This window comes from Castor canadensis, chromosome 11 (genome assembly GCF_047511655.1).
Source record: "Castor canadensis chromosome 11, mCasCan1.hap1v2, whole genome shotgun sequence".
Classification (NCBI taxonomy): Eukaryota; Metazoa; Chordata; class Mammalia; order Rodentia; family Castoridae; genus Castor; species Castor canadensis.
Genome location: NC_133396.1, coordinates 30,208,183 through 30,228,461, shown reverse-complemented (window position 1 = coordinate 30,228,461; position 20,279 = coordinate 30,208,183). Strand labels below are relative to the sequence as shown.

The 20,279-nt window shown below is 35.5% G+C and overlaps 1 long non-coding RNA gene across 1 annotated transcript; it reads left to right on the top strand.

The window, feature by feature from the left end:
* The first annotated feature begins 1,209 nt into the window (after positions 1-1,209).
* LOC141414045 (uncharacterized) lies at positions 1,210-18,937 on the top strand. Its single transcript, XR_012439148.1, has 5 exons — positions 1,210-1,385; positions 1,614-1,785; positions 8,176-8,251; positions 10,759-11,033; positions 18,589-18,937. It is a non-coding gene; the product is annotated as an uncharacterized lncRNA (long non-coding RNA).
* Positions 18,938-20,279: the final 1,342 nt, after the last annotated feature.

The window sequence follows — 20,279 nt, the reverse complement described above, 5'->3', positions numbered from 1 at the left end:
TTATGTTTCAAAGTCTGCTAGGCTAGTGTCTCTTGATCTTCAGTGCCCCAGTTTTGTTTTTTGAATGCACTTTGGCTGAATAGCACATTCTATCAGGCAGTGCAGATGGAAGCGCCTATTTAAAATATCCAGAAGAGAAGAGAGAAGCAAGCCTAAAATAGCACTTTCCAAGCAACCTTTAAAATGCTAAGAATAAAATTTCTTTGTATTTTTGCTCCTGATAATTTTATATGGGATTTATGGGGCAAGATACCAACTTTTATTGAAGGCACTAGTTATTGTTTCTTTAGTACTTCATCTAATTTATTCATCTCACAAAGAATTATTGAGACTATATAAAACAAACCATGTTCTTGGTTCTCTGATTGATGGGGTATTCTAGACAGAGAGACTCCTGTTCTCATGAAAATTACTCTCTGGAAATAATAACAAGAAAATAAACAAGCAAAATATTTAAGAGAGAGGAAATTAGTCAAGTATGGTGGTCCAAGCCTGTAATCTTAGCTCTCAGGAGGCTGAGGCAGGAGGATTGAAAGTTTCTACGTAGCAAATCTCTATCTCAAAAATGAAAGAAAGAAGAGAGAGAAAAAGTAAAGCGAGACAGTCGTATGTGTGTGTGTGTGTGTGTGTGTGTGTGTGTGTGTGTGTGAGAGAGAGAGAGAGAGAGAGAGAGAGAAAGAGAAAGAGAGAGAGAGGAGATAAACAAGATATAAAACAAAACAGATTAGATTATTTTTGCATTGGTGGTAAAAGTCAGGACTGTATACATCAGTACCTTAAAATTAGGAATATGAAAATCTTCAAATCTTCAGGATTGGGTCAGGCCACCAATGCATGATGTTACATCTGTTTCACCGGGTATAAAATCTTAATCTTCCCCCAACCACAAAAGGAAGGTCCCAGTTTCTCTGGGATCCACCAGGCTGTAGGGACAAAAGATTATGTGACATATATAATCTTCCATAAATGGAAACCACAGGATTATTATCTTGTATCATTTTCTTCCTCACCAGATTTTAGGAGTATTAGGAAAGAATCTTTAAATCTTTAAAGCTTGTTTTTCTTTTTTTTCTCATCCATAGATGATGAGTCTATATTTTATTCTCTGAGCAAATGAGTCTTTAAATTTCTTGCTAGAAGCTTACTTACATCTTTGCCTGGACAGATTTTGTTTTCTTAGTGCAATTCAAAAATAGAAAGTTTTTCCTTACCGTGCTGAGCCTGAAAACACCCCCCTGTGAAACAGCTCCCTGCCTCCCAGGCACTCACTGGGCAGCCCCTGCACGCAGCCCACAGGGCCACATGGCTGCAGAGAGGGTGACACCTGGATTCCAAGTGAGAACTAGAGGACGGGTACAAGTTCTCAGAGAACCCACCAGGCCTCTGTGAGTAGCACTTCCCCAGCTAAGCTCGTCCTGTTCTCCCTAGTGGGTATAGGTGGTGCCTCTTGTGGGCCACCCCCAGCAAGGGAGGAGGGTACAGCAACTAGGAAAGGAAGGGGTTATCCTTTTCTGTATGACAGAGAACCAGGATTCTTCTATTATAATTATCATTGTTGAGAAGAGGAAACCTAAGCACTGGCAGAGGGGGCCTTCTGAACTTTTATCTTTCAGGTTTGATTCCTGGCACTGGCTATGAAACTTGGAATTTTGAGGTTCAGAGCATTCAGAGAATTTGGTGGCCCAGTGTGTCAGGAAAAAGGGAAGTCTGGTAGCTTGACCCTGCCTGATGTGTTTCTGGAAGTGGATGGACAGTTGACTGGACCTTGGGCTGTTGCTGAGAATGGTGAGAACGATTCTCATCTTGGTTGAACATCTGTCAAAAATTCTATCCCCTGAAAAAGAAAGATTATGATGGGTTGGGGGTGTAACTCAGTGGTAGAGTGCATGCTAGCATGCATGAGGCCCTAGGTGTGATCCCAGCACCAAAAAAGAAAAAAGATTATGATAAAGAATTATTTGGAATAAATCACAAGAATAAGTTTAGGAAGTGTTGGATTTCAGATGAATGTGGCTTTCATCTGAAAGCCCCACCCCGAACTGTAGCACCAGTCTGACGAACGATGAATGCATTGCGAGCAACGGTAGCATGCATATCAAACATACGCTGAGGAAAAGCAAGGTCTGGTGTGGGAAAAGATTAAATATTTCTGCTTTCTGAAAAGGGTTATTTTATGTTTTGTTTTCTATTAAAATGTATTTAGTTTCAAAAAGAAAAAAAATAAAGTTTTTCCTTAACAGGTCTAATATACCTGTGCATTTTAAGAAGGAGCAGCCTAAAACAATTACAGCAATTGAGCTGATGCAATCACCTGGTCCTGTAAATGTACATCTCCACATTGATGAATGCTCTCCATTTAATTAAAATATATTGATCATGGCACATTTGTCTTTATCAGAGTGGCCATGCGTGGCCTTTTGAGGAATTATTGTTTATTGCTCTGAGAAACTAACAGGCAGCTTAAAAAGAATATGTAGGCATTCAAATTTATTTTCTGTCTTCCAACATGTTACATATTGCTCTTAGTTAAAATATGCAGTCTTGACTGCTTAAAGCATCCCTTGGAAGATATGTAGGCTGCAATAAACACAATTAATTTGTGTGACCATTCAGCAAACTGCTTTGGAAGAATCCAATGATTTGCCTTACAAATATCAGCTCTTTAGTGGAATGTCTGATGGGAAGTGATTACAGATTTATAAAGGATATACACATAAACCAAAGTTATTAAGTCTCTTGTGATCAATTCACCCAATGCCACAGGAAAACCATTGAAGGGGAAGCTGTCCTAAATTAATATGTTAGTAGAGGTCACACTTACTGAAATTTGCAGTTGTGCTTGGGGATATAGTTCATTCTTTAAGCGGAAATTGGCTAATAAAAAGAAAATTATAATTTACTTTTAGAAATAATTCAGAAAAATATATATACCTAGCTCATTTTATGAACAAATTAGCATCCACTTTGTAAGTCCAAATCTCTAATGAAATGTGCAATATCTAAGCTACGTAGAATAAACAATATTTTAGGACATATTGACATGCATAGAGAACTGTTAAACAAAACTAAATCCTTAAGTCATGACCAATTCTTAGTGTCTGCCCCAAAGTACTATCTGAGAAATACCCCAAAAATTTAAGATATTCTTCTTAAATAAGTATAAATTTTAATCTGTGATAAGGACTAAAGAAAGCAATCCAGACTCTTGTTAGAACAGTTGAGGGATCACCTAAGGGGTCAAGGAAGGTTTCCCTAAGGATGTGACCTTTGTTTTGAGAGATGATACCTTTTGCCTCTGCAGGTAATTCTCCATTTTAGGCTTGTGCATCTTGTACTGGTTAGTGGCACCCCAAAGCCATTTAGAACCACTTCTGTCTATTTGCCTCTTCTTTCACTGAGTGGTCCATGTAGCTTAGACCTAACCTATGAGACAACAAAAATCTGGCAACATTTGCTTTTCTGATCAAGATAGAAGGAAAGAGCTGGGAAAGCCCTCTCTCCTTCTAACAGCTTCCTAGTTTTTACCTGGTGTCCAGGACAGCTGTCATGTTATCCTCAGAAACATAGAGAATATGGCCAAGGCCATATAGGTTTATCAAACAAAAACAACCATGGTAACAGCTGCAACTGCCTACCTCTGAACTTTATGTTATTGATGTTTCTTTTTTTGTTTATTTAAGTGTTGTGTTGGATTTTTTGTTACTTGAAGCAGGAAGCATTATTAAGTTTTACAAATGTAAACTCTGTTTAAGTAACAGTGTGATTAGCTCTGACATTTCAATACCATGTTAGGTTACGTTAGTAGAAATAGAAATGATGACAGATACTAATATGCTAATAGTTACTTATCAGTTTTCCGGCTCAACATTGGGGAAAGGGAAAAAGCCAGTAATATGTGAGTGTTAAGGGAAGGGAGGCAGAAATAGGAAGGTGATAAAGCCATTATTTGAGTTTTTGGAGCTTTCTTGTGAAAGTATTTTTAGAATGAGATTTTATGTTGGAAAATTGCAAGTGTAAAACATATTTTATAAGTAAAGTTTGTAAATTTTGTCTCTAGAGTTCAGTTACATTTGGGTATTATGACATTTCTGCTTCAGGTCAATCTGGATTCAATTAATGATTTCATCACTAATTGTATAACTTACAACAAATTAACTTTTTTGTGTTTTTAGCATTCTTGTTTGTAAAGTCATTCTCATTTATTAAAATAAGCATATATCACTGTATCTATTGTGTGAGGGGTACCTGAGATTTATTTATAAGAATGTCTACCACACTGTAAATGTTCAGGTGGTGTCAGCTGTGACAACGAATGACTGGCAGGTACTCTCTTGCTTGTGCAGGTGGAAATGTTGTGGTAGCCATGTTTGTTCCTTGGCCAGTCAGTTGCTATTTCTGGCTCCTATATTTCTACTTTTCTAGATTTATATCTTTTTTAAGATAACGAGATTAATGAAAAGAATGTTAAGGTTCAAAATACTCTGTCGCATGTTTATCTCCTTTTAGAAAAATAAATTAGAAGTTTATTAATCTTTACTCCCAAAGTTTTTTTATTTCTTCTTTTTCAAATTTCTTCATCCTGTTTACTGAACTCATATTATTCAAATGCAACTTCTAGACTCTCTTGGGTACAGATATATAAAAGATACAGCCCCTGTCCCCTGGAATTTATAGGTAGTAAGAGACATAAGATAGCTAGAATAATGATTATAGTATAAATAAAAACACCGTATGCTGCTTACCCTCAAAAAAGTGCTGTAGGAAGCCAGAATAAAGACAAAATTTATACCAGCTAAACTGGTCTTGGAAAATTTCACAGAGAAAGTAATTACAATAGAATCATATGTGGTGATTGGGGCTTTCATACACGCACACACATACACACACACACACAAGGAAAAAAGTGTTTCAAGAAGATGAGAAGAGCAGAATAACAAGAGAATGTAGTCAATGTTGTAGCAGAAATTAATATTCTCTCCTGAGATTTCCTGAAGCCTTATTTGGTATTTGGAGGAGAGCAGGTGTTCCCCCCCCAAGACATCTAAATTTTGCCGGAGCAGATAAATTTTTCAGTGATCTTACTGTATACTAATTTATGTCTTTTTTCCTATTCAGATTTCTTCCCCCATTGCACTTTGCCATTGTAAAGAAGAGAAAGTTGATGAGGCCATTTAGCTTGTCAAAAATCTATCTAAAAAGTAGATAATGAAAACACATCTGCAGAAAATGCAAATGGAAAGTATTTAATTAAGGCAAATTATTTTGAGATGAATCCTTTACATTTGGGGGAAGAAAGTTTCTAATATTGAGCTTGGCTCTGTCTCAACATGACTTACCTACAGATTTAACTTCTTATTTTTACAGCATGCCTTTTTCTTCTGTGAGCATTCATCAATTTACTACCTAATGCATAATACACAGACATTGTTGACACATGGATAATTAAAAGTGACACTCTAACTAGGTGCCAGTGGCTCACACATGTAATCCTAGCTACTTGTTCAAGGCCATCCCAAGCAAATAGCTCACAAGACCCCACCTCCAAAATAACCAGAGCAAAATGGACTGGAAGTGTGGCTTAGGTGGTAGAGCATCTGCTTTGCAAGTGCAAAGCCCAGAGTTCAAACCCCAGCACCACCACTAGAAAAGAAAAATGTGACACCTTTAGGAAGCTCACCACCAAGAGGAAAAACTAAAATAATGCCCTCTTATATTTTCAAGAATGAACATATTAAAGGATGAATATCTAGCATTACATCTTTCTTGAAGGTGAGGAGGGGTGATAGACTTGAGCATCTTCAAAACTGCCTTGAAAGGTGCTGGTTGAACAAAGTGTTGAAAAATGAGAGTGTTTTCCAGACAGTGGAGGATACGAGAATGAGGTTGAGCATTCATAAACAAATTTAAGGAGACAGTAAATTGCAATAGCTGTTTAGGAAACCATAAATAGGTCAGAGCTGAGAAAACACAGTGAATGAGGCTACAGAAGTATGCAGAAGCCTCAAGAGCAAGCGGGCAGGTTCATGGGCAGATCTTCTATAGACTCCAGATGGTAGCTCCATGAATGCAACTCTATTGAGCTCTGGAGTAGGTGATGTGGGTCTGAGTTCTTGATTATTTAAGCACAAATGAGTTTAAAGGATATAAGTGTTTGTGACTTTTTATTTTGCCTCATTTAGGAATGAATCCTGAAAAAGCCATACATCTGCATCAACAATTTTCTTTTTCATTTTTTTACTATAATTTTTTTATTATTGTTGTATTGGGGGTACATTGTCACATTTACAAAAGTTCTTACAATATTCCATAGTTGAATTCACTCCTTCCATCATTATTCTTTATCTCCCCTCCCCCCATTCCTGGAATAGTTTCAACTGGTCTCATTTTTTCCATTTACATACATGTGTAACATTTTTCAGTATGAATAACCACTGCCAGGTATTCTGCTGTGTGGATGTAGCATAATTTATTTAAGTAGTCCTCCACCATAGGATATGAAGATTGTTGGAATTGTGTTAGTATAGATAATGATTTGATGTGTTTACCCATTTGTATAATTTTTCAAGGATACATTTAAAAAGTAGATTTGTATGATAGTACAAGATTTTTGTAATATTGATAAGTTGTGATTAATATATGTAATGTATAAACTTACATGCCTACCAACAATATAGCTAATAGAATTTATGGAATTTCTTTTCTCTTTCCAAGTTGAATTATTGCCTTATCTATTAACTGACAAATAGGTTGTCATAATTTATTATCTTACTAAGCAACCATCTTTCCCATAAAATCTACAGGTAAAGAAAATGTTATTAAAATATCATTTATTTATTAAAATTGTTATTGTCATAAATTAATTGTACAAAGGGATTTCATTTTGTTATTTTCATATATGCATGTAATCTACTTTGATCAAATTCACCCATCTATTGCTCTTTCTTAATCCTCTTTCTCCCCTCCCCCTTTTAATAATTATTGGTAGATTTCATTATGCTGTTTTCTTACATATGTAATGTACTTTGATCATATTTATCTCCAATCATCCCCCTTCCCCTCCCACTGTTTCCCTACCAACTGTACCCCTTTTCTAATAATAATAATATTATTATTATTTTAAATTTAGGCCTAGATTCTGCATATGAGTGAAAACATGCAATTTTCTGTATGGTAATCTCATCCCACCAATTTCCCTACAAATTATATAATTTAATTCTTCTTTATGGCTGAATAATACTCCATTATGTATATGGCAGTATTTTATGGAATTTGAACTTAGGACCTTGCTCTTGCTCCTTAGGCACTCTACCACTGAGCCATGCCTCCAACCCTGTTTTCCTTTAGTTATTTTTCAGGGAGGGTCTAATGCTTTTTGCCTAGGTGACGTAGGTAGGTGCTATGCCTCATGTGTAGCTGAGATTATAGTCATGCATGACCACCACACTTACCTTGTTCTTTAGTCCTCTTTTTTTTTTTTTTTTTGCCACACTGGAGTTTAAACTCAGGGCCTCCTGCTTATTAGGCAATGTGCTTTTACTACTTGAGCCACTCTGCCAACCTTCTACTTGCCTTGTTCTTTGAGATAGGGTATCACTAAATTTTGCCCAGGCTGGTGTCAAATCATGAACCTCTTATCTCTATGTATCATGTAGCTAGGATTACAGTTGTGAGCCACTGAACCCCAAAAGAACACTTAAACTGTGTCCCTCTTAAAGATCCAACAGAATTTCATAGCAGAAAAAGGAATAAAAATATTCAATGGCAACTTTACCTTGGAGAATGCAACTAAAATTATTCTAAAAGGTCAATATCTTTGAATTTACATGTAACTAAAATATGTCCAATTACTAGACTGAACAAAATACTAACCTTTTGGTGTTTAAAAATATAGTAGAAATGTGATTTTGCAACAAATTTATTTGCAATACAAAATACTCATACATAACCATTCTTCTCAAGGCATTTGTCCCTTTTGTTATTCAATTTTATTTCTCTTATCAAATGCATGTCTTGTAAAAATTCTCAATAAGTGTCTGTGTTCTGCTCTATTTTCCTAGATTCTTACTTATTCAGAATGCTGCAGGCAATTCCAGTTCTTTATCACTTTCTTTGCTTTCATGAAATCGTATGTCCTTGACTATACATATTTTATTTGGTTACCTTTTGATATTGCAGATATAATAACCAGTAATCAGCAAGGAACATTCCCAGAGAGATGTGCAGTGATTTGGCGGGAACAGACATTGGAAAGGTGGGTGGAGTATTACAGTGGAAACAAGGGACCAATTAACTCACTGACCAATTTCTTTGGAAGCATTTTTGTCTAAAGAAAACTTTGTTTCTCTGCAAAATAGAGAGACTCCTAGGCCATATGCATCTTCGGACAGTTCAGTTTTAGGGGAGCACAGTCCCCAAACTTACCTCATAACATAACCTGTTGATCATACATGACGCCAAGCTATTGGATAAATTCCAAAATCTCTTTATGGTTATAATAACAAATTACAAGGAACTGGATGGACAATTCAGCCAACAAAAATAATAATGAGGGTACTAATAGCAAAATTTTCAAATCAGTCTGGGAAAAATGTACAATGTAGTCTATTGCAAATTGATAAAATGCTTAGCTCACTAAAAATCACTTTAACCAACAAGGCAGGCAGTCCTGATAGTGAAGTAGCCTGAATATTTCTGACAGAAAGAAGTCTCTTTAAACATTTTAATTTTATTTTTGATTTATCATACATTAATAATATGTTAGATATTTATTGTAATAATTCCATATATGCATACAGTGAACCTTAAACAAGTTTAATCCCTCAGTTACATGTCCACTTCCCCTCTCTCTCCTTCCCCACCCTTTTCAATTTTTGGTGGGTTACATTATGCTGTCTTCAAATGTACATATGTGGTGAACTTCCATCTTCATCCCTCAGTACCCTTTTCTTTCCCACTCACTCTACTGCTGATTCCCCTCTAGAGAGTCCCCTATGCACATTCATGTCCCACTATTACTATTATTGTTGTCATGTCATCATTTTAGGTCTAGATTCCACAATGAGTGAGAACACTCAATATTGGCTTTTTGAACTTGGCTTATCTCACTCAGCTTTATGATCTCCAGTTCCATCCTTTTTTTTTGTAAATGACATAATTTTGTTTTCTTTATGACTAAATAATATTCAATGGTGTATATAAGATGACATATAAAACATACTTTCTCTGCCCAGTATGCCTGCTTTTATTCAGAAGTATAAATAAGTCCTTTTATTTTCCATGGAAAATATCTCTTTTCTATTCACCTTCAAATTCCTGCCTTCAATCAAATTGAAATCAAAGTCATCCCTAGAATGAGCCTTTGCTTGTTCCCTGATGTGATTTTTTTCTCTGTGTTGAACTTAGGTAGTTTTTAGGTCATTTACTTACTCATTTCAGTACTTATCACAATTCTTCCTTATATTAAAATCATAACTGTATGTCATCCCCTTTCTACAAAGGGTAATGAGGATATTTTGCTTAGCTTAATAATGTTTTCCACATTTTTTCTACTTTTTTATTTAGGAAGGTTAAATTAGTATTGAAAAAAATGAGTAAAAATTGTAAGTGAAATGGACTAATGACATCTTGTACTTAAATTATTTCTCTTTGATAGGTAAAACTTGTCCATAACACAATATTCAAAAGTGGGAAAAGTGTATAATATGACTCAGTCTCTTGCTTACATTTGTCACCTCATGCAGACCATTTCCTTCCCAAATGGCACTAGTATTACTGTAATCACACATTATTCCAGAAATTTTTTTTAAAGAAAATGTATATATATAGTATAAGATATACACACATATGTTATATATGTATATATTTAAAACATATAGTATATATAAATACAATAATGTATGTACAATACAATAAATAAATATAATATATAATATGTACAATTTGCTATTAGTATCCTCATTGTTATTTTTATTAATTGAATTATCCAGTTACTTGCTTATTGTTCATAACCATAAAGTGAAATTTTGGAATAGTATTAATAGCTTGGCCACCACGGATAATTAACAGGTTATTATATATACATATAAATATATATATATAGTCATTTGCTTTATAAAATAATGTATGTTCTTTGTATACTATGTACACATATATGCTACCATTTTGAACTCATATTGTTAACATTGTCCCATGCCTTGTTTTACTCTATTAGAATATATCTTGGCAATCTTTCTATAGCACTATCCAACTGTTTTATCTTTCTTTTTTTAAATCAACACTATACTTGAAGACATCTAAGATATTCTGAATAGGAAGAGTCCTATTAAAATGTGCTATAATGAATATCCCTGTAGATATCCTGCACCTGTGCCAGTGTATTGGTAAAGATCCCAAGAGACAGAATATCTGGGTGGGGAAGTATGCACTGAATTGCCCTTCCTAACAACTGTAACACTTCACACTTTTTCACTTCCATTCCCAAACCAGTATGTTATCTTTTTGCCACTCTCAATGTCATCACAATATTCTGTTTGTATTATTTATAGAAGAAATGAGCATCTTTCCAACCATTTCTCTTAACTTTCTATTTAGCTCCTCTGCTCATTTATGTTTTGGGTTGCTGATTCATATTAGCTTTTAAGAACAATTTATATATTAAAGACAAAAAATCCTTTTTCTCTGATAAAAACTTCAACTATTTTTTCTCATCTTGTAATTTGCTTTCCTACTGTTTATAAATGTTTTTCCTTTTCAAACTAGGTTCCTAAGACATAGCTACACTACCATGTTACCTGCAGTGTCATCGCTACATTCCCTCATACAGTGTTTTCTCTGAAGCTGAAACCAGCTCTGAAGTAAATGATGCTGATCTGAGCAAGATTGCAACTTCTGAAGTTCAGCTGATTGGAAATTCTTCATGATTCATGTGACTTGGCCTTTCTTACCATTCAAATCAACACCACCACCAAATCACACACACACACACACACACACACACAACCAACCAACTTGAACAATGTGCTTTTGAAATTAAGGTATCTAAGCAATGCTTTGATATTTATACAGCATTGATCTGTCCCTTTTTTGTTTTGTGCTAATTAGCTGATTTAGATACCAAAACACTTCTAAGAAAAATATGTGACTAGAAATCAAAGGAAAGAAAATGGTTCAAACATTTCATGGGTTTCTTCACCTCAGAAAATATGAATCAAATCAATATCTTGAGAAGAACACACACAGATAAGCATGTACTCATGTAAGCTTGTACATTTCTTTAAAAAATACATTAAAAAGTTACCAGCATTACTTTAAGATAGTAGATACATTCATACTTTAACATTTATATTAAAATCAGAAATAGCTCAGAAATAACTGATGAGGGATAATCTTACTACTGATTTTATGACTCAGTTCTAGGTGCTCCTACAATTTTGCACAAATATAAGAAAAACCATTATTTTCTATATAGTATCTGTTTAAACATTAAGCATAATCACAAATGCACAAGGCTGCTAGATTCCTAAAAAAAGTAATGAGTGAAAAATATGGAAATGGGGATAATGATTCAGTGGAAAGAAGGGATGGCAGACATCATAATAGAACAAAGACAAAACAGATGGTCAGTAAGAGTTGTTTTGGCAAAGAAACTGAAGCAAGTATAATTGGAAGTTGACTCTCCAGTGGGGAAATTGGTTGTATGTAGTAGTTTCTTATGTAAAGAGAATTCTCTGTACAGCACAAACCAAAAGAGCTTAGTACCATGACTATACACTTACAAAAGCCAGAAGAACCTGCGATAGTCCAAGGGTTTGTATATACTTGCTTCTGAGAGCATAGATAATAGATAGCAGGAAGGACCTTTTATGGTGATGGAAATGCTTTTCTTTCTTCATGGACCAATGCCACCAATGCTGTTTACCAAATGACTAATCCATTCTCTGATACAGGTCATACATCTTTTTATTTTACTATTGCATTTTTTTTATCATTTTATTATTCATATGTGCATACAATGCTTGAGTCATTTCTCCCCCCCACCCCCTCAATACCCGGCAGAAACTATATTGCCCTTATCTCTAATTTTGTTGAAGAGAGAGTATAAGCAATAATAGGAAGGAACAAGGGGTTTTGCTGGTTGAGATAAGGATAGCTATACAGGGAGTTGACTCACATTAATTTCCTGTGCATGTGTGTTACCTTCTCGGTTAATTCTTTTTGATTTAACCTTTTCTCTAGTTCCTGGTCCCCTTCTCCTATTGGCCTCAGTTGCTTTTAAGGTATCTGCTTTAGTTTCTCTGCTTTAAGGGTAACAAATGCTAGCTAATTTTTTAGGTGTCTTACCTATCCTCACCCCTCCCTTGTGTGCTCTCGCTTTTATTGTGTGCTCAAAGCCCAATCCCCTTGTTGTGTTTGCCCTTGATGTAATGTCCGCATATGAGGAGAATATATGATTTTTGATCTTTTGGGCCAGGCTAACCTCACTCGGAATGATGTTCTCCAATTCCATCCACTTACCAGTGAATGATAACATTTCATTCTTCTTCATGGCTGCATAAAATTCCATTGTGTATAGATACCACATTTTCTTGATCCACTCATCAGTAGTGGGGTATCTTGGCTGTTTCCATAACTTGGCTATTATGAATAGCGGTGCAATAAACATGGGTGGGCAGGTGCCTCTGGAGTAACCTGTGTCACACTATTGCATTTTTATTTCTTTGCAATCTTTTTTATGTAGTGTAGTTTCTTATCTCACTTCATACTTGATGAATAGCAAGAAACCATTGAATTTAAGGAAAAATGTTTTAATATTAAAATCCTATTAAGGGATATAATCTTCCTCCTGTTCATAAGAATATTGAGGATTTGCCTCTTCTTCTAGTAATTCTTCACAAGACTAATACTGAAGAGTAGCTTGTTTACCATCAATTATCTTTTTAGACTTAATGGTCAGCATTTGAAAGAGTTCATGAAGGTTTAACTTCCTAAAGTAATCAAGAGAAAGTAAATATAAATACAAATAAATCACAGAAAAGTGTCATTGCAATACCCGTCAAACTGACACAAATATTTAAAGGCTGGCGATGGTTAGTAAGAGATGTTCTGTTAAAGAGTGTGGAATCTTAATGAGGATATGGAGTGATGGAAATGCTCTGGTATTTCTAGTGGAGTATAAAGTGGTATATTTTATTATGAAGTAAGTTTTCTGATAATATTGACTACATAATCAAGAATTTGGTAATCATATTCTCAAATACAGAGACATTTATGTACCTTGACATTAGAATATGAGCAAAACAATATTTATGGCCACAATATTCATAACAATCTCACATTTGAAACAACCCAATTGTCCTTTAACAGGGGAATAGATGAAAATGCCAAAATGTGTTCATATTATAAAATAAATATAATGAAATAAAATATACCTACAAACAACAAATGGCTCAGTAGTAGAACAATTGCCTGACACATGCAAGGCCTTTGTTTTAATTCCAAGCACTACAAAAAATGTTATTTATGTCCTAAAGCAATGAATAAGTAAATAATTCAAAAATTAAGAGATCTTCACAAATTAGTTTTATTACACAAGTTAAAAACGTCAGATGCAAAATACTTAATGTACTAGAAAACAGTAAAAGTGGAATAAAGACCAAAAAGATTTGAGCCAAGTGGTTACTAGGGGCCAGAGACACTGTAGGCAGAATGGATGGGGAAAGTTTGGTTGACAGGTACTGCCTTGCAGTAAGAGAGAAGCAAGGCCCTGGGATGCTATTGCATAGTATCATTCTTTGGCATTCTCGAATAGATATGTCAGGTATTCTGTAGTCTGTCCTTCCATCTGGGCTCTGTTTTCTCATGACTTGAAATACATATCCTTCTCAAGGTACTCAGTCTTTAACAACACACTGGGCTCCCCTCCCATATGAACCCTCTCACTGCTTGATGTGAAGTCCAAGGGGCTTCCTTTCTCACCTGGTTTGCACTCTGTCCTCCAACACTAAGTTTCCCTGAGAGGATGGTCTCATCTTACTGACTAGGCCAGGTGGCTCTCTCTGCCAGTGTTCCTCATACCCCTGATTGGGCCCACAGTGCTCCTCCACACTCAGAGTAAATGTCTGCCTTGCCTTGCTCTATCTATCAAATGAAGGATGCAATTTTTTAGGAGGAAAGGAAAAGAGCAATATGTTCAAGAAAGAGGAAGAAGAATGTAACATTCAAGAAAGAAGAAGAAGAAAAATGTCTGCAGAATGTTCTGGAATTTTTTGAGTAATTTAATAGAGAGTTATCTACATATTCTTTATAAACTGAATCAATTATCATAGGGCATGCTATCTAGAAACCAGAGAAATCAGAATGATATCCACCATACTCTGCCTCCTCTCTGAAAGAAGACTATATTAAACACTGGTCAGCATGGGTCCAGAGCTATCTTCTTGGGCCATATAAGCTTCTTTAGCAGAAAGTGATTCTGAATTTGTCCCTATGGTTTTTCCTATTTCTACTCCAAAATTCTACAGATGTTTCCCAAAGTGCTCTTTATCCGCAGGCAGTGTTTTGCTTTCATTTTTACTTTATCTCTGGATGTGATTATTTACTTAACTTCACTATTTCTACCCATCTCATCTAAACATATATACAGTAGAACTTTGTGATTTTTTTTTTGGACAACATGTAAATACTGTTGTATATTACACAGGGCTTGCTGTTACTGGAAGCATCTCCCTGGAGTCAGCTTTGTGCATGTTCCCAGTAAGCCTGCCATTGACCCTCTCATTTCAGAGCCTCAAAGTGAGGAAATTGTCTTGCTCTGGCTCTTCTTCAAACCAGTACAAGAATAAAGCTAAATATGTTATTGCATGCATTTTCAGTAATAGTCCCAACTTTCTTTGGTCCTAGCTGACCTACATTATGCTTCAACACGGAGAAGGTAAGGGTAGAGGTAGAAGTCAGACAGATAGAGGAGCCCAGCTATTAACATTCCTTTTCTGCAAGGTTAACAGTGTTCTCGTTTGCAGACTGAAGAAAAAGAGACTGGAGTTTTGTCTCTTATTTTGCTGGATTCACAGAGAAGTTGCATTACTGTGTTTTGTGAGAGTATAATCATCTCCATGGTAACAGAGCTGTATCTGTGATGGTGATTTCACTATTGCATCAAAAAGATACATATAATTTTTATTCATATTTTAGAAGGTGAGAGATCCTTATTCCAATATTCTGTAGTGATATCAGGTAAAAGATAAAATGCAAAAGTTTGTGATCAGGGAACAGACCTTTAAACCCAATGTTCTTTCTTAATAGTCAGACCCAATGAGACTGTGTCTGTCTTTTTAGCTTTAATTTTGAAGCTTTCTTTTTCTCACATTCACATGTGGTAAATGGCTGTCTTCTATTTCTATCAGACTGACACAATCAGTCATCCTTCAGATCCCAAACATGTTTGCAAACCATCTGTTACATTTACTAACAGAGTGAAACAAAATATCTGGCACTTGACAGTGTTTCAGATATTAACTTTGTAGCCTCATGAATTTGCTTAAATTTGCTGGTATGCTATACTCAACGATCCATATTCCAGAAACTTATACAGAACCTCTACCCAAAGCCTTGTTATTACTTTTCTAAATGCCATCATTAGAATGCAGAAGGCAGTCTGTAACCAACACATCGCCTTTCACAGACAATTCTGTATTACTCTTGGAAAGAGAACTAGATTTGTAAATATATTATCATATTCTTCTTGAACATAAACATGCAATTATTCAAATCCACCATCTCTGCTTGTACACTTGACCTATGCTATTTGCCAGAGATCCATAAAGTGATGTCAGATGAATAGAATTAGAAGATTAGAGGGTAAACAGCATTTAGCAGTAATTTGGGGGTAGATGATACTTTGTGCTTAGCTAATGGGTTCGCTAGAGTATGGCAAAAAATATTGTTGTGGTTGGAAGGAGATGAGCTACTGGGCAAAGCTTTTCATCATTTTATGGCTGTTTTTTTGCTAGAAAGTCCCATCGAGTAGGGCATAGGACAAAAATATTGTAGCTTGGCACAGTCATGAGTTGTGATGGTTCTAAATCCATACATTAATATGGAGCTTTACTGTTTATAAACTATTCCATCTACATTATTCTACTTATCATTTTCAATGAACCTGTGAAAGAGAGAGAGATCACTCTCTTTGCTACAGATGAAGATCCAGGTTTATACAAGTGATGAATTTGACTCAACATCCCAAAGTTAACAATAAGAGGGAAAGCTGGATGTAGGGTGACCAAAAGTCTTTTGGCTTTTCTGGGACTAATAGAGGTTCTTGGGATATGGGAAAGTGAGGAGTTTCCTGGAATATGAGAATTTCGTTGCTATAATCAGGAAAGTCCTAGATGAACCAAGAAAGTGTGGTCAGCCTGGCAGGAGGAACATGAAGCAAAAAATTATGACCTCAATTCTCTTTCTACAATACCTTGAACTTTCACTGCTTACTTTCAGTGATTCTCAATATACCTTTAGTCTTTCAGTCTGGGAACCAGAGATTTGCCATGGGTTTTATAGGTTTACTTCTTTTAGAGTGTGCACAACAAACCAACATTCATTCTTTGTGCTTCCAATAGCTTTCTTCTTTCATATAAAACCACGGGAGATGTGCCTGGAGGAACACTGAATCTCTGAACTTACAATAAAATTCTGCAAAGAAGTGATTTGTAATGTGCACCTTGCATTTGGAAGCAAACCACATTAACCACATAATGCTAGGTCTCAATGAAATATTTTGTACTGCTGTAAAGCTAGCATACTGATAGTTCATACTGTGAACAGCAAATTAATTCCAGCAGCCAGCCTGATGTCCAGACTCTCATTTTTTACTGTCATGTATACTTTTGTATCAAAGCTTTGCATCTGAACCCTACTTTCCATAAGAATGCTGTGCTAGCACAAGGTAACATAATCAGGATCCTTGAAAGGTAGGAAGGTCTGGCTTGGCATATAAGTTGTTGTGCTCAGAATATTATATATTACAAAGACTTTGGACTCCACTAATGCTACCAGAAGGCACCCTCTGATGAGAAACAACAGAAAAGGAAAGGAATAAACCTTGCCAAACTCAGTTAATTTGCAGTTTCTCTGATTTCATTAGTGATTTTGGCAAATTTTAATATGTTCTGCTGGGAAGTTATTTCTAACTTGTAAACAGATGATTTTCTAAAATAATCAACAAAAAGTTTAACTAATGAATGCTGAACTCATAGAAGCATAGACAAGAATTATTATATTTTTGTCTCCTCAGTAAAGACATAAATTTTCTTTGCACTCTATTTTTTAAAAGTTCAATGTAAATATACACAAAAATAAGATGTCAAAATGTACAAAGTGCTGATAAGAGAGGGCAAAGATATAAATACAAGTATAGAAAATGAAGTGTTCAAGAGAAGGCTCCATATAATAAAATTATCAATCATCTCCAAATTTATGTATAAATTTAGTATAATTTCCATAAATATCCCCACAAGATTTTTGTAGTTATGAAGACTTTTCTAAAATTTATGTGGAAATACAGAGGACTAAGAGTAGCTAAGATCATTTTGAAAAAGAATGAAGTGAGAGCTGGAGTCATGGCTCAACTGGTAGAAAGTCTGTCTAGCAAGCTCAAGGTCCTGAGTTCAAACACCAGTACCGCCAAATATTTAAAAAAAAGAAATGAAGTGAGAGAAATCACTCTGATTTCAAGACTTATTATGTAGCTACAGTAATCAAGAATACATAAAGAACTCTAGAAACTAAATAGAAAAAAAATCACACAATTTCAATTTCAAAATGGGCAAAAGATTTAAGGAGATATTCCAATGAAGAAGGTATACAAATATAAATAAAGCACAGGAAGAGATTGAACACTGTTTGTGATTAAATGCAATACTAATTAAAACCAGGATGAGATATTACTATAATTCTACCAATAAATTAAATAAAGGCTGGTGATAGCACTCAGTGCTGTGACAGACACAGAGAAATTGGGTCTCTCAGACCTTTCTGTAAGGAATGTAAAACTGTATTAAGTTTCTCGGGGAAGCACTGTTTTAGCAAGCCAGATATGCCATGACCACTTGGCCCAGCAACTGGATGTCTTGGCATTTATCTCAGAGAAGGAAAAGCTTATCTTCACACAAATACATGTACACAAATATTTATATCACTTTTATAGAGAATACAGGAAGTGAAAATAACTCACAAATCCTTTAGCAAGTGAATGGTTAAGCAAGCTCTGGTATCTTGTACAAAGAATATTGGTTACCAATAAAAAAGAATAAACAATTAATATAAATAGCTTAGATTAATCTCTAGAGATTTATGCTGCCCAAGAAAATGTCAATACAAAAAGTTTACATAACATGATTCCACATATATAACATTCATAAATGACAAAATTTAAATAAAAAAACAGATGAGTGCTTGTTGGGATAAGTAGGAGATGGGGGAAGAGGGGAAATAAGTGTGTTTATAGAGGGAAAACATGGATGATCCTGTGGTGATAGAAATGCCCTGTATCTTGATTGTATAAATATCAATATATTGGTTATTCTGTTGTACTAGATATCTGCAAGATGTGACCATTTCACAAAAGAAGAGGAGGAACAAGTCCAGTCAAAGGCTTGCAAATGTTCCTTCACACCAAGGTGATGAATAACTCAGGTAATTTTCATCACCTAGAATACTCCAGGAAAGTGCTTTATTTTTGGAGGTTGTGCTTGTTTCTAGATGGAGATAAGAAAGGAGGATTGGGGCCTATTGAAAGCTATGATATCTAGTATTTGTTAATTTGGACAGGCTATGGTGCCCAGTTGCTCAAACACCAGTCTAGATACTGTGGTGAAGTATTTAATAGACATAATGTTTATATTAGTAGACGTTCAGTAAAGTAAATTACTGTACTTGATGTGAGTGGGACTCATCTGATAGCTGAGGCCTGAGGCCATCTGGACCTGAGGTCCCATGCTGAGGTCCCATGAGAAAGGAAGTTCATATCTAGATGGGCTTCGAATTCAAGACTAACACATCAACTCTCTTCAGGCTGCTGGAACTATTCCTCACAACTGCATGAACCAATTCCTTACATATTCTCCATTCTGGGTTGTGCTCTGTCTCTCTCTCACACACATATGCATGCACCCTATTGGTTCTGGTTCTGTAGAAAAGTCTAACTAATACAAAAGCCTGAGGGGAACTTTTTGAGAAATTAAATTCCTTGAATCCCCTCAAAATACCACTGTGGTCACAGTGTTTACTGTTTCTTCCCAGGTTATCTATTTTCCTAACCAAAGTTCCCACTAGTGAGAAACTTCACTTGGGTCTAAGAACAGTCCTCTCTAAGGATTTGATCACATGAATAATGGAGACATAGAGAAGGCTTGTTAGTCTGAAGAATTATTAATCTTTTCGACAGTCTTTTCTAAACAGCTTTCTGAGTTGAGTGAATTTTCTTTAGGGAGGGAGTAAATACTGTAAATAGTCAAAGTTTCAGAGATGAGTAATTTGGAGGAAGCAAGCCAGTGAGGTAGAATGGGGAACCACAGCTGCAAAGCAACAGAGACAGAGGAAAGCCACCATATGTGCTGTTCTTTTAAGACATATGCACATGAATATCCACACAAGCTGTGTTCTCATATCAACAAACGGTGGTGGGGCCTCAGGAGGAGACTTCTTACAATTAGCTACAGCCCCCAAAGAAGACCTATTGTTAAAGTGAAGGACACTCGCTTCCTGAAAGAATGAAAGCCACATAGGACTGGAAATTGAAAACCAAGAACTCCAGTAAGTACACATCATTGAAATGCTGAGGATCTCTCTTCTCTAGTAGGTGGCAGTAAAGGTTATGTTTTCATCCATATAAACAAAATGTTGCTAAGAAACATCTTGTTTCCAGAACATCTTGCCAGTTGGTTCTGAAAGGGGAAAAAAAAAGTCAGGCAGCTCTGGAAAAGTGGGCAAGAGAACAAAAGCAATAGGAATTTTGCCCATGAAGTAATGTGAAATTTATAAATACCCATTGTAGAATTTACACACCCAAATGAATATTATCCTTCAAGTGGACTACTTTGTGCAAGGCTGTGAGGGATGGAAAAGTACATTGTGGTTATACAAAATGTACTTTGGTTCTTCTTTGGAAGTCACAGCTGGAAGCAGTGTGGAAACCACACAAAGGTGGTGGTCACATTATTTACTCTATCACATACTAAAAAGAACACAATCTTTGGAAATTATTTAGCCTTTTGGGTGTTTGTTTC